The sequence below is a fragment of the Phyllobates terribilis genome, unplaced genomic scaffold (assembly GCF_046119375.1).
Source record: "Phyllobates terribilis strain yellow unplaced genomic scaffold, ASM4611937v1 Scaffold_34__1_contigs__length_13252353, whole genome shotgun sequence".
Classification (NCBI taxonomy): Eukaryota; Metazoa; Chordata; class Amphibia; order Anura; family Dendrobatidae; genus Phyllobates; species Phyllobates terribilis.
The window spans coordinates 4,925,914-4,938,780 of record NW_027362794.1 but is presented as its reverse complement, the minus strand read 5'-3'; the positions used below and the strand labels follow the sequence as shown (position 1 = coordinate 4,938,780).

Here is a 12,867-nt window from a genome sequence, read left to right as displayed (position 1 = left end):
CCAAATGAACAAAAAGCATTGAATTCAATTCTTTCTGATTTTAGAAACTGCATTAAAGAAGGGGTGCACCGGTCCTGGAGATACTGCAATACCAGGTCAATGCGTGGAGTGGACAGAGCAAGCTCTTTTTCCATCTCCCTGTTCTAAAAATCCATTTAATATATGGTCCCCAGATAGGGGACGTATCAGATATTAAACTGATAAGAACAGATACTACACTTGATCTTAGCCAAAAGGCCGAGAAGCGATAACCAGAATTGGTTTCCGACTACGGTGCCACCCAAGGATTCTGAAAAGTCCATTTGTGGAGATGGCCACCTGGACTCCCGTTAAGAAGACATGCTGTCAACCTCTAGATCCCTCACATGCCTGCACTTTTCGGCTTGCTGCTGCTGCAATCCACGCGTTTTAGATCTGCATAACTCCACCTCTTTTAGCACAGTACCCTCAACCCCCGGCTGTTCCCACCCGCCTCAACACCGTTGGAAGGGAGGAGAACCAATTAAGGCGGGGGGGGGGTGGAACGAGCAGCTGTCTACCCTTAGCAGGAGGGTTGCTGATTAATTACCTCTCCTGCTGCTGCTGCTGCTGCTGGCTGTCCAGCAGCAGACTGAAGGTGGCTGCTGCTGTGCGCAGGTATATAAAGGCTCAGAGCCTATTATGACACGCGCAGCCAGCGTTCCATTGCCACATTCCGTCTACTGCAGGCGGGATACCTGGATGGCTGAATGTCACTGAGAAGCTCACAGAGACCGCCATAAGCAACAGTTTAAAAGAATGCCACAGACTAATCAACCAAACTTTTTGGGTTGGTTTCTCTTTTATAGTCTGCAGGCATTAAATGAAAGAAGTCAGTGTTCCAGCAGAGGGAGACAACGTTTCAGAAAAGGCATTGTAGCAAACCAAAAAAGAAATTTTAAGCGCAGCAGAGTAACCAGCTCACATACCTGTTAGCTCAGGTGAGTTTAAAAGGCTGCTGTTGATAACAAGGGCATTTGCTAAATAGATGGTGTGTGTGCAACAATATACTGAAAGGTCAATTATATTGTGCAGCTTATCTCACCACCTGTAGTTATTTAGGTGAAAGCTCCAAAATGCTTGCCTAATATGTCTGTTTATCCAAAAGGAAGTATAGAGGGAGAGCTAGATAGATAGCATTGCATTACATTACATGGCAATGCAATGCACAGTTGCTGAAGTTGAACCAAAATGAGCTTGTCATCTGGCTTCTGCAACTTTTAACATGAAAATTCCAATGAGGAGAAGAAAAGCAAAGCCAAAGAGTCCATCCCAAAATCCGACAAACAAGCCAAATGAACAAAAAGCATTGAATTCAATTCTTTCTGATTTTAGAAACTGCATTAAAGAAGGGGTGCACCGGTCCTGGAGATACTGCAATACCAGGTCAATGCGTGGAGTGGACAGAGCAAGCTCTTTTTCCATCTCCCTGTTCTAAAAATCCATTTAATATATGGTCCCCAGATAGGGGACGTATCAGATATTAAACTGATAAGAACAGATACTACACTTGATCTTAGCCAAAAGGCCGAGAAGCGATAACCAGAATTGGTTTCCGACTACGGTGCCACCCAAGGATTCTGAAAAGTCCATTTGTGGAGATGGCCACCTGGACTCCCGTTAAGAAGACATGCTGTCAACCTCTAGATCCCTCACATGCCTGCACTTTTCGGCTTGCTGCTGCTGCAATCCACGCGTTTTAGATCTGCATAACTCCACCTCTTTTAGCACAGTACCCTCAACCCCCGGCTGTTCCCACCCGCCTCAACACCGTTGGAAGGGAGGAGAACCAATTAAGGCGGGGGGGGGGGGTGGAACGAGCAGCTGTCTACCCTTAGCAGGAGGGTTGCTGATTAATTACCTCTCCTGCTGCTGCTGCTGGCTGTCCAGCAGCAGACTGAAGGTGGCTGCTGCTGTGCGCAGGTATATAAAGGCTCAGAGCCTATTATGACACGCGCAGCCAGCGTTCCATTGCCACATTCCGTCTACTGCAGGCGGGATACCTGGATGGCTGAATGTCACTGAGAAGCTCACAGAGACCGCCATAAGCAACAGTTTAAAAGAATGCCACAGACTAATCAACCAAACTTTTTGGCTTGGTTTCTCTTTTATAGTCTGCAGGCATTAAATGAAAGAAGTCAGTGTTCCAGCAGAGGGAGACAACGTTTCAGAAAAGGCATTGTAGCAAACCAAAAAAGAAATTTTAAGCGCAGCAGAGTAACCAGCTCACATACCTGTTAGCTCAGGTGAGTTTAAAAGGCTGCTGTTGATAACAAGGGCATTTGCTAAATAGATGGTGTGTGTGCAACAATATACTGAAAGGTCAATTATATTGTGCAGCTTATCTCACCACCTGTAGTTATTTAGGTGAAAGCTCCAAAATGCTTGCCTAATATGTCTATTTATCCAAAAGGAAGTATAGAGGGAGAGCTAGATAGATAGCATTGCATTACATTACATGGCAATGCAATGCACAGTTGCTGAAGTTGAACCAAAATGAGCTTGTCATCTGGCTTCTGCAACTTTTAACATGAAAAATCCAATGAGGAGAAGAAAAGCAAAGCCAAAGAGTCCATCCCAAAATCCGACAAACAAGCCAAATGAACAAAAAGCATTGAATTCAATTCTTTCTGATTTTAGAAACTGCATTAAAGAAGGGGTGCACCGGTCCTGGAGATACTGCAATACCAGGTCAATGCGTGGAGTGGACAGAGCAAGCTCTTTTTCCATCTCCCTGTTCTAAAAATCCATTTAATATATGGTCCCCAGATAGGGGACGTATCAGATATTAAACTGATAAGAACAGATACTACACTTGATCTTAGCCAAAAGGCCGAGAAGCGATAACCAGAATTGGTTTCCGACTACGGTGCCACCCAAGGATTCTGAAAAGTCCATTTGTGGAGATGGCCACCTGGACTCCCGTTAAGAAGACATGCTGTCAACCTCTAGATCCCTCACATGCCTGCACTTTTCGGCTTGCTGCTGCTGCAATCCACGCGTTTTAGATCTGCATAACTCCACCTCTTTTAGCACAGTACCCTCAACCCCCGGCTGTTCCCACCCGCCTCAACACCGTTGGAAGGGAGGAGAACCAATTAAGGCGGGGGGGGGGGGTGGAACGAGCAGCTGTCTACCCTTAGCAGGAGGGTTGCTGATTAATTACCTCTCCTGCTGCTGCTGCTGCTGCTGGCTGTCCAGCAGCAGACTGAAGGTGGCTGCTGCTGTGCGCAGGTATATAAAGGCTCAGAGCCTATTATGACACGCGCAGCCAGCGTTCCATTGCCACATTCCGTCTACTGCAGGCGGGATACCTGGATGGCTGAATGTCACTGAGAAGCTCACAGAGACCGCCATAAGCAACAGTTTAAAAGAGTGCCACAGACTAATCAACCAAACTTTTTGGGTTGGTTTCTCTTTTATAGTCTGCAGGCATTAAATGAAAGAAGTCAGTGTTCCAGCAGAGGGAGACAACGTTTCAGAAAAGGCATTGTAGCAAACCAAAAAAGAAATTTTAAGCGCAGCAGAGTAACCAGCTCACATACCTGTTAGCTCAGGTGAGTTTAAAAGGCTGCTGTTGATAACAAGGGCATTTGCTAAATAGATGGTGTGTGTGCAACAATATACTGAAAGGTCAATTATATTGTGCAGCTTATCTCACCACCTGTAGTTATTTAGGTGAAAGCTCCAAAATGCTTGCCTAATATGTCTGTTTATCCAAAAGGAAGTATAGAGGGAGAGCTAGATAGATAGCATTGCATTACATTACATGGCAATGCAATGCACAGTTGCTGAAGTTGAACCAAAATGAGCTTGTCATCTGGCTTCTGCAACTTTTAACATGAAAAATCCAATGAGGAGAAGAAAAGCAAAGCCAAAGAGTCCATCCCAAAATCCGACAAACAAGCCAAATGAACAAAAAGCATTGAATTCAATTCTTTCTGATTTTAGAAACTGCATTAAAGAAGGGGTGCACCGGTCCTGGAGATACTGCAATACCAGGTCAATGCGTGGAGTGGACAGAGCAAGCTCTTTTTCCATCTCCCTGTTCTAAATATCCATTTAATATATGGTCCCCAGATAGGGGACGTATCAGATATTAAACTGATAAGAACAGATACTACACTTGATCTTAGCCAAAAGGCCGAGAAGCGATAACCAGAATTGGTTTCCGACTACGGTGCCACCCAAGGATTCTGAAAAGTCCATTTGTGGAGATGGCCACCTGGACTCCCGTTAAGAAGACATGCTGTCAACCTCTAGATCCCTCACATGCCTGCACTTTTCGGCTTGCTGCTGCTGCAATCCACGCCTTTTAGATCTGCATAACTCCACCTCTTTTAGCACAGTACCCTCAACCCCCGGCTGTTCCCACCCGCCTCAACACCGTTGGAAGGGAGGAGAACCAATTAAGGCGGGGGGGGGGGGGGTGGAACGAGCAGCTGTCTACCCTTAGCAGGAGGGTTGCTGATTAATTACCTCTCCTGCTGCTGCTGCTGGCTGTCCAGCAGCAGACTGAAGGTGGCTGCTGCTGTGCGCAGGTATATAAAGGCTCAGAGCCTATTATGACACGCGCAGCCAGCGTTCCATTGCCACATTCCGTCTACTGCAGGCGGGATACCTGGATGGCTGAATGTCACTGAGAAGCTCACAGAGACCGCCATAAGCAACAGTTTAAAAGAATGCCACAGACTAATCAACCAAACTTTTTGGCTTGGTTTCTCTTTTATAGTCTGCAGGCATTAAATGAAAGAAGTCAGTGTTCCAGCAGAGGGAGACAACGTTTCAGAAAAGGCATTGTAGCAAACCAAAAAAGAAATTTTAAGCGCAGCAGAGTAACCAGCTCACATACCTGTTAGCTCAGGTGAGTTTAAAAGGCTGCTGTTGATAACAAGGGCATTTGCTAAATAGATGGTGTGTGTGCAACAATATACTGAAAGGTCAATTATATTGTGCAGCTTATCTCACCACCTGTAGTTATTTAGGTGAAAGCTCCAAAATGCTTGCCTAATATGTCTATTTATCCAAAAGGAAGTATAGAGGGAGAGCTATATAGATAGCATTGCATTACATTACATGGCAATGCAATGCACAGTTGCTGAAGTTGAACCAAAATGAGCTTGTCATCTGGCTTCTGCAACTTTTAACATGAAAAATCCAATGAGGAGAAGAAAAGCAAAGCCAAAGAGTCCATCCCAAAATCCGACAAACAAGCCAAATGAACAAAAAGCATTGAATTCAATTCTTTCTGATTTTAGAAACTGCATTAAAGAAGGGGTGCACCGGTCCTGGAGATACTGCAATACCAGGTCAATGCGTGGAGTGGACAGAGCAAGCTCTTTTTCCATCTCCCTGTTCTAAAAATCCATTTAATATATGGTCCCCAGATAGGGGACGTATCAGATATTAAACTGATAAGAACAGATACTACACTTGATCTTAGCCAAAAGGCCGAGAAGCGATAACCAGAATTGGTTTCCGACTACGGTGCCACCCAAGGATTCTGAAAAGTCCATTTGTGGAGATGGCCACCTGGACTCCCGTTAAGAAGACATGCTGTCAACCTCTAGATCCCTCACATGAGTGCACTTTTCGGCTTGCTGCTGCTGCAATCCACGCCTTTTAGATCTGCATAACTCCACCTCTTTTAGCACAGTACCCTCAACCCCCGGCTGTTCCCACCCGCCTCAACACCGTTGGAAGGGAGGAGAACCAATTAAGGCGGGGGGGGGGGGTGGAACGAGCAGCTGTCTACCCTTAGCAGGAGGGTTGCTGATTAATTACCTCTCCTGCTGCTGCTGCTGGCTGTCCAGCAGCAGACTGAAGGTGGCTGCTGCTGTGCGCAGGTATATAAAGGCTCAGAGCCTATTATGACACGCGCAGCCAGCGTTCCATTGCCACATTCCGTCTACTGCAGGCGGGATACCTGGATGGCTGAATGTCACTGAGAAGCTCACAGAGACCGCCATAAGCAACAGTTTAAAAGAATGCCACAGACTAATCAACCAAACTTTTTGGCTTGGTTTCTCTTTTATAGTCTGCAGGCATTAAATGAAAGAAGTCAGTGTTCCAGCAGAGGGAGACAACGTTTCAGAAAAGGCATTGTAGCAAACCAAAAAAGAAATTTTAAGCGCAGCAGAGTAACCAGCTCACATACCTGTTAGCTCAGGTGAGTTTAAAAGGCTGCTGTTGATAACAAGGGCATTTGCTAAATAGATGGTGTGTGTGCAACAATATACTGAAAGGTCAATTATATTGTGCAGCTTATCTCACCACCTGTAGTTATTTAGGTGAAAGCTCCAAAATGCTTGCCTAATATGTCTGTTTATCCAAAAGGAAGTATAGAGGGAGAGCTAGATAGATAGCATTGCATTACATTACATGGCAATGCAATGCACAGTTGCTGAAGTTGAACCAAAATGAGCTTGTCATCTGGCTTCTGCAACTTTTAACATGAAAAATCCAATGAGGAGAAGAAAAGCAAAGCCAAAGAGTCCATCCCAAAATCCGACAAACAAGCCAAATGAACAAAAAGCATTGAATTCAATTCTTTCTGATTTTAGAAACTGCATTAAAGAAGGGGTGCACCGGTCCTGGAGATACTGCAATACCAGGTCAATGCGTGGAGTGGACAGAGCAAGCTCTTTTTCCATCTCCCTGTTCTAAATATCCATTTAATATATGGTCCCCAGATAGGGGACGTATCAGATATTAAACTGATAAGAACAGATACTACACTTGATCTTAGCCAAAAGGCCGAGAAGCGATAACCAGAATTGGTTTCCGACTACGGTGCCACCCAAGGATTCTGAAAAGTCCATTTGTGGAGATGGCCACCTGGACTCCCGTTAAGAAGACATGCTGTCAACCTCTAGATCCCTCACATGCCTGCACTTTTCGGCTTGCTGCTGCTGCAATCCACGCCTTTTAGATCTGCATAACTCCACCTCTTTTAGCACAGTACCCTCAACCCCCGGCTGTTCCCACCCGCCTCAACACCGTTGGAAGGGAGGAGAACCAATTAAGGCGGGGGGGGGGGGGGTGGAACGAGCAGCTGTCTACCCTTAGCAGGAGGGTTGCTGATTAATTACCTCTCCTGCTGCTGCTGCTGGCTGTCCAGCAGCAGACTGAAGGTGGCTGCTGCTGTGCGCAGGTATATAAAGGCTCAGAGCCTATTATGACACGCGCAGCCAGCGTTCCATTGCCACATTCCGTCTACTGCAGGCGGGATACCTGGATGGCTGAATGTCACTGAGAAGCTCACAGAGACCGCCATAAGCAACAGTTTAAAAGAATGCCACAGACTAATCAACCAAACTTTTTGGCTTGGTTTCTCTTTTATAGTCTGCAGGCATTAAATGAAAGAAGTCAGTGTTCCAGCAGAGGGAGACAACGTTTCAGAAAAGGCATTGTAGCAAACCAAAAAAGAAATTTTAAGCGCAGCAGAGTAACCAGCTCACATACCTGTTAGCTCAGGTGAGTTTAAAAGGCTGCTGTTGATAACAAGGGCATTTGCTAAATAGATGGTGTGTGTGCAACAATATACTGAAAGGTCAATTATATTGTGCAGCTTATCTCACCACCTGTAGTTATTTAGGTGAAAGCTCCAAAATGCTTGCCTAATATGTCTATTTATCCAAAAGGAAGTATAGAGGGAGAGCTATATAGATAGCATTGCATTACATTACATGGCAATGCAATGCACAGTTGCTGAAGTTGAACCAAAATGAGCTTGTCATCTGGCTTCTGCAACTTTTAACATGAAAAATCCAATGAGGAGAAGAAAAGCAAAGCCAAAGAGTCCATCCCAAAATCCGACAAACAAGCCAAATGAACAAAAAGCATTGAATTCAATTCTTTCTGATTTTAGAAACTGCATTAAAGAAGGGGTGCACCGGTCCTGGAGATACTGCAATACCAGGTCAATGCGTGGAGTGGACAGAGCAAGCTCTTTTTCCATCTCCCTGTTCTAAAAATCCATTTAATATATGGTCCCCAGATAGGGGACGTATCAGATATTAAACTGATAAGAACAGATACTACACTTGATCTTAGCCAAAAGGCCGAGAAGCGATAACCAGAATTGGTTTCCGACTACGGTGCCACCCAAGGATTCTGAAAAGTCCATTTGTGGAGATGGCCACCTGGACTCCCGTTAAGAAGACATGCTGTCAACCTCTAGATCCCTCACATGAGTGCACTTTTCGGCTTGCTGCTGCTGCAATCCACGCCTTTTAGATCTGCATAACTCCACCTCTTTTAGCACAGTACCCTCAACCCCCGGCTGTTCCCACCCGCCTCAACACCGTTGGAAGGGAGGAGAACCAATTAAGGCGGGGGGGGGGGGTGGAACGAGCAGCTGTCTACCCTTAGCAGGAGGGTTGCTGATTAATTACCTCTCCTGCTGCTGCTGCTGGCTGTCCAGCAGCAGACTGAAGGTGGCTGCTGCTGTGCGCAGGTATATAAAGGCTCAGAGCCTATTATGACACGCGCAGCCAGCGTTCCATTGCCACATTCCGTCTACTGCAGGCGGGATACCTGGATGGCTGAATGTCACTGAGAAGCTCACAGAGACCGCCATAAGCAACAGTTTAAAAGAATGCCACAGACTAATCAACCAAACTTTTTGGCTTGGTTTCTCTTTTATAGTCTGCAGGCATTAAATGAAAGAAGTCAGTGTTCCAGCAGAGGGAGACAACGTTTCAGAAAAGGCATTGTAGCAAACCAAAAAAGAAATTTTAAGCGCAGCAGAGTAACCAGCTCACATACCTGTTAGCTCAGGTGAGTTTAAAAGGCTGCTGTTGATAACAAGGGCATTTGCTAAATAGATGGTGTGTGTGCAACAATATACTGAAAGGTCAATTATATTGTGCAGCTTATCTCACCACCTGTAGTTATTTAGGTGAAAGCTCCAAAATGCTTGCCTAATATGTCTATTTATCCAAAAGGAAGTATAGAGGGAGAGCTATATAGATAGCATTGCATTACATTACATGGCAATGCAATGCACAGTTGCTGAAGTTGAACCAAAATGAGCTTGTCATCTGGCTTCTGCAACTTTTAACATGAAAAATCCAATGAGGAGAAGAAAAGCAAAGCCAAAGAGTCCATCCCAAAATCCGACAAACAAGCCAAATGAACAAAAAGCATTGAATTCAATTCTTTCTGATTTTAGAAACTGCATTAAAGAAGGGGTGCACCGGTCCTGGAGATACTGCAATACCAGGTCAATGCGTGGAGTGGACAGAGCAAGCTCTTTTTCCATCTCCCTGTTCTAAAAATCCATTTAATATATGGTCCCCAGATAGGGGACGTATCAGATATTAAACTGATAAGAACAGATACTACACTTGATCTTAGCCAAAAGGCCGAGAAGCGATAACCAGAATTGGTTTCCGACTACGGTGCCACCCAAGGATTCTGAAAAGTCCATTTGTGGAGATGGCCACCTGGACTCCCGTTAAGAAGACATGCTGTCAACCTCTAGATCCCTCACATGCCTGCACTTTTCGGCTTGCTGCTGCTGCAATCCACGCGTTTTAGATCTGCATAACTCCACCTCTTTTAGCACAGTACCCTCAACCCCCGGCTGTTCCCACCCGCCTCAACACCGTTGGAAGGGAGGAGAACCAATTAAGGCGGGGGGGGGGGGTGGAACGAGCAGCTGTCTACCCTTAGCAGGAGGGTTGCTGATTAATTACCTCTCCTGCTGCTGCTGCTGCTGCTGGCTGTCCAGCAGCAGACTGAAGGTGGCTGCTGCTGTGCGCAGGTATATAAAGGCTCAGAGCCTATTATGACACGCGCAGCCAGCGTTCCATTGCCACATTCCGTCTACTGCAGGCGGGATACCTGGATGGCTGAATGTCACTGAGAAGCTCACAGAGACCGCCATAAGCAACAGTTTAAAAGAGTGCCACAGACTAATCAACCAAACTTTTTGGGTTGGTTTCTCTTTTATAGTCTGCAGGCATTAAATGAAAGAAGTCAGTGTTCCAGCAGAGGGAGACAACGTTTCAGAAAAGGCATTATAGCAAACCAAAAAAGAAATTTTAAGCGCAGCAGAGTAACCAGCTCACATACCTGTTAGCTCAGGTGAGTTTAAAAGGCTGCTGTTGATAACAAGGGCATTTGCTAAATAGATGGTGTGTGTGCAACAATATACTGAAAGGTCAATTATATTGTGCAGCTTATCTCACCACCTGTAGTTATTTAGGTGAAAGCTCCAAAATGCTTGCCTAATATGTCTGTTTATCCAAAAGGAAGTATAGAGGGAGAGCTAGATAGATAGCATTGCATTACATTACATGGCAATGCAATGCACAGTTGCTGAAGTTGAACCAAAATGAGCTTGTCATCTGGCTTCTGCAACTTTTAACATGAAAAATCCAATGAGGAGAAGAAAAGCAAAGCCAAAGAGTCCATCCCAAAATCCGACAAACAAGCCAAATGAACAAAAAGCATTGAATTCAATTCTTTCTGATTTTAGAAACTGCATTAAAGAAGGGGTGCACCGGTCCTGGAGATACTGCAATACCAGGTCAATGCGTGGAGTGGACAGAGCAAGCTCTTTTTCCATCTCCCTGTTCTAAAAATCCATTTAATATATGGTCCCCAGATAGGGGACGTATCAGATATTAAACTGATAAGAACAGATACTACACTTGATCTTAGCCAAAAGGCCGAGAAGCGATAACCAGAATTGGTTTCCGACTACGGTGCCACCCAAGGATTCTGAAAAGTCCATTTGTGGAGATGGCCACCTGGACTCCCGTTAAGAAGACATGCTGTCAACCTCTAGATCCCTCACATGCCTGCACTTTTCGGCTTGCTGCTGCTGCAATCCACGCGTTTTAGATCTGCATAACTCCACCTCTTTTAGCACAGTACCCTCAACCCCCGGCTGTTCCCACCCGCCTCAACACCGTTGGAAGGGAGGAGAACCAATTAAGGCGGGGGGGGGGTGGAACGAGCAGCTGTCTACCCTTAGCAGGAGGGTTGCTGATTAATTACCTCTCCTGCTGCTGCTGCTGCTGCTGGCTGTCCAGCAGCAGACTGAAGGTGGCTGCTGCTGTGCGCAGGTATATAAAGGCTCAGAGCCTATTATGACACGCGCAGCCAGCGTTCCATTGCCACATTCCGTCTACTGCAGGCGGGATACCTGGATGGCTGAATGTCACTGAGAAGCTCACAGAGACCGCCATAAGCAACAGTTTAAAAGAATGCCACAGACTAATCAACCAAACTTTTTGGCTTGGTTTCTCTTTTATAGTCTGCAGGCATTAAATGAAAGAAGTCAGTGTTCCAGCAGAGGGAGACAACGTTTCAGAAAAGGCATTGTAGCAAACCAAAAAAGAAATTTTAAGCGCAGCAGAGTAACCAGCTCACATACCTGTTAGCTCAGGTGAGTTTAAAAGGCTGCTGTTGATAACAAGGGCATTTGCTAAATAGATGGTGTGTGTGCAACAATATACTGAAAGGTCAATTATATTGTGCAGCTTATCTCACCACCTGTAGTTATTTAGGTGAAAGCTCCAAAATGCTTGCCTAATATGTCTGTTTATCCAAAAGGAAGTATAGAGGGAGAGCTAGATAGATAGCATTGCATTACATTACATGGCAATGCAATGCACAGTTGCTGAAGTTGAACCAAAATGAGCTTGTCATCTGGCTTCTGCAACTTTTAACATGAAAATTCCAATGAGGAGAAGAAAAGCAAAGCCAAAGAGTCCATCCCAAAATCCGACAAACAAGCCAAATGAACAAAAAGCATTGAATTCAATTCTTTCTGATTTTAGAAACTGCATTAAAGAAGGGGTGCACCGGTCCTGGAGATACTGCAATACCAGGTCAATGCGTGGAGTGGACAGAGCAAGCTCTTTTTCCATCTCCCTGTTCTAAAAATCCATTTAATATATGGTCCCCAGATAGGGGACGTATCAGATATTAAACTGACAAGAACAGATACTACACTTGATCTTAGCCAAAAGGCCGAGAAGCGATAACCAGAATTGGTTTCCGACTACGGTGCCACCCAAGGATTCTGAAAAGTCCATTTGTGGAGATGGCCACCTGGACTCCCGTTAAGAAGACATGCTGTCAACCTCTAGATCCCTCACATGCCTGCACTTTTCGGCTTGCTGCTGCTGCAATCCACGCGTTTTAGATCTGCATAACTCCACCTCTTTTAGCACAGTACCCTCAACCCCCGGCTGTTCCCACCCGCCTCAACACCGTTGGAAGGGAGGAGAACCAATTAAGGCGGGGGGGGGGGGTGGAACGAGCAGCTGTCTACCCTTAGCAGGAGGGTTGCTGATTAATTACCTCTCCTGCTGCTGCTGCTGCTGCTGGCTGTCCAGCAGCAGACTGAAGGTGGCTGCTGCTGTGCGCAGGTATATAAAGGCTCAGAGCCTATTATGACACGCGCAGCCAGCGTTCCATTGCCACATTCCGTCTACTGCAGGCGGGATACCTGGATGGCTGAATGTCACTGAGAAGCTCACAGAGACCGCCATAAGCAACAGTTTAAAAGAATGCCACAGACTAATCAACCAAACTTTTTGGGTTGGTTTCTCTTTTATAGTCTGCAGGCATTAAATGAAAGAAGTCAGTGTTCCAGCAGAGGGAGACAACGTTTCAGAAAAGGCATTGTAGCAAACCAAAAAAGAAATTTTAAGCGCAGCAGAGTAACCAGCTCACATACCTGTTAGCTCAGGTGAGTTTAAAAGGCTGCTGTTGATAACAAGGGCATTTGCTAAATAGATGGTGTGTGTGCAACAATATACTGAAAGGTCAATTATATTGTGCAGCTTATCTCACCACCTGTAGTTATTTAGGTGAAAGCTCCAAAAT

At 45.5% G+C, this 12,867-nt stretch overlaps 10 non-coding genes across 10 annotated transcripts; all 10 read right to left on the bottom strand.

Annotated features, from left to right (window-relative positions):
• Window positions 1-58: 58 nt before the first annotated feature.
• LOC141181236 (U2 spliceosomal RNA) lies at window positions 59-249 on the bottom strand. The gene has a single exon (XR_012256832.1). It is a non-coding gene; the product is annotated as a U2 spliceosomal RNA (small nuclear RNA).
• A 1,118-nt stretch (window positions 250-1,367) lies between these two features.
• LOC141181235 (U2 spliceosomal RNA) lies at window positions 1,368-1,558 on the bottom strand. Its single transcript, XR_012256831.1, has one exon. It is a non-coding gene; the product is annotated as a U2 spliceosomal RNA (small nuclear RNA).
• Window positions 1,559-2,672: 1,114 nt separating this feature from the next.
• On the bottom strand, window positions 2,673-2,863 carry LOC141181234 (U2 spliceosomal RNA). Its single transcript, XR_012256830.1, has one exon. It is a non-coding gene; the product is annotated as a U2 spliceosomal RNA (small nuclear RNA).
• Window positions 2,864-3,983: 1,120 nt separating this feature from the next.
• LOC141181646 (U2 spliceosomal RNA) lies at window positions 3,984-4,174 on the bottom strand. The gene has a single exon (XR_012257203.1). It is a non-coding gene; the product is annotated as a U2 spliceosomal RNA (small nuclear RNA).
• Window positions 4,175-5,290: 1,116 nt separating this feature from the next.
• Window positions 5,291-5,481, bottom strand: LOC141181233 (U2 spliceosomal RNA). Its single transcript, XR_012256829.1, has one exon. It is a non-coding gene; the product is annotated as a U2 spliceosomal RNA (small nuclear RNA).
• Window positions 5,482-6,595: 1,114 nt separating this feature from the next.
• Window positions 6,596-6,786, bottom strand: LOC141181645 (U2 spliceosomal RNA). The gene has a single exon (XR_012257202.1). It is a non-coding gene; the product is annotated as a U2 spliceosomal RNA (small nuclear RNA).
• Window positions 6,787-7,902: 1,116 nt separating this feature from the next.
• Window positions 7,903-8,093, bottom strand: LOC141181231 (U2 spliceosomal RNA). Its single transcript, XR_012256828.1, has one exon. It is a non-coding gene; the product is annotated as a U2 spliceosomal RNA (small nuclear RNA).
• A 1,114-nt stretch (window positions 8,094-9,207) lies between these two features.
• On the bottom strand, window positions 9,208-9,398 carry LOC141181230 (U2 spliceosomal RNA). Its single transcript, XR_012256827.1, has one exon. It is a non-coding gene; the product is annotated as a U2 spliceosomal RNA (small nuclear RNA).
• A 1,120-nt stretch (window positions 9,399-10,518) lies between these two features.
• Window positions 10,519-10,709, bottom strand: LOC141181229 (U2 spliceosomal RNA). Its single transcript, XR_012256826.1, has one exon. It is a non-coding gene; the product is annotated as a U2 spliceosomal RNA (small nuclear RNA).
• A 1,118-nt stretch (window positions 10,710-11,827) lies between these two features.
• LOC141181626 (U2 spliceosomal RNA) lies at window positions 11,828-12,018 on the bottom strand. Its single transcript, XR_012257185.1, has one exon. It is a non-coding gene; the product is annotated as a U2 spliceosomal RNA (small nuclear RNA).
• Between the last annotated feature and the right edge of the window lie 849 nt (window positions 12,019-12,867).